This window comes from Arachis ipaensis, chromosome B08 (genome assembly GCF_000816755.2).
Source record: "Arachis ipaensis cultivar K30076 chromosome B08, Araip1.1, whole genome shotgun sequence".
Taxonomy (NCBI): Eukaryota; Viridiplantae; Streptophyta; class Magnoliopsida; order Fabales; family Fabaceae; genus Arachis; species Arachis ipaensis.
This window is the reverse complement of record NC_029792.2, coordinates 12967727-12969326: the sequence shown is the minus strand read 5'-3', so window position 1 is coordinate 12969326 and position 1600 is coordinate 12967727.

Genomic DNA, 1600 nt, shown 5'->3' with positions numbered 1-1600 from the left:
TTAATTATTTAACATTTTTCTTAAATTAAATTAGATGTTAATAAATACTCCACTTTTAATGTTTAAAAAGCACTCCTCATAAGAATCTTGATTTGTTTAATCTTGGTGCATTAACATACTTTTTCTTTCTATCTTCCAATTATTTTGTTACTCTTCCCATAATAATTGAACATTACAATGTAATTGGCTTATAGTAGTGTGGTTGACAAGGAGTTTTCTAAACCAACCAAAATTAGTAAAATAATGTTATATTTAGTGAATTACAAGAAAGTGTGGGCCTAATTGATAGAGACAAGAAGAGAAATAGGGCCACCAAGTAATTATTTTATTTATACACACTTGAGTGGGGGTACCACTTTTCTAGCATAGTAGTGTTTGTATTAGCAAAAAAGTTAATTAAGACCAATGGCAATGGGAATCACACTTTAATCAAAGATGAAGAAAAGTAGCCAATGGGGGGTTGGGATCACCTACACACACCACTTTCCATCCACTCATGCAGCTCCACTGCCCAATGGCCGAATGGGGTCTCAACTCTCAAGTCTCAATACTCAATGCTTTAGGCAATAACTGATTTTTAGAACATGTGAAGCATTATAAATTTAGGGTTTAACTAATTTATACACTAAGAACGTATATTAAAATCATAAAGTGCAAGTATAATACTCAAATTATATTGGTCCTAAAATTACTCAGTTAAAAAAATATATTATTATATTTTTTTTATTTTTTAAATTTATTAGCATTTTAGAATAAAAAACTAAAGAGCACCTCTAAATTTTCATTACACATTTTTTTTATTGTTTGAATACACAAAATACATAAGGTATATGTGCCTTTATATAGATAATACTTCATACTAATAATTCATGACTCTATTAGCTTTTTAATACATATATTTGTTCAACTTTACTTTTAATTAGGGGTGTTTATGGGCTAGATTGGGTCGGGTTTAAGTAGAACCAGACCCAATCCTAAAAGAATAACGGGTCAACTTTGATCCGACCTAAAATGACCCAAAAAAATCGAGTTAAACCGAGTCGATTCGATAAAACATTAGTATGTACAAATTTGTAAATTTTCTATATTAAAATAATAAAATTTTATTTTAAAAAAATAAATTTAACAAATATTATATCAAAATAAATTATTTCAAAACAAACTAATAACCCAAACTTGACAAAATATATCTCGGGTCTGGGCCAAGTTTCGGACCGAGACAGGTCTTGAACACCCTTACTTTTAACTTTGACTATTTAAATAAGTAACTTTTACATCTTTATTAGTTGGCATCTTGTAATTTCTAGCACAACTACTATAAATATCTTAAAAATTCTTTAAACTTAGTCATCAACTTGAAGCTTCCAATGCAATTCATGATTCTTCTAGTATGGATGTGATGAGTACAACTTGTTATATATATAGATGTTTCATGATTCTTCTAACTTGATTTGTAGCCTCTAACTTTGACTAAGAAATAAAGTTTAACTTGTGATTCTTGTAGCTTCTAGTTTCATTACTTGTAATTTTATAGCTTATATTTTCATGATAGTTCTAGTATGGTGTAAGTTGATTTAGTTTTTACTAATATTACCTCCCT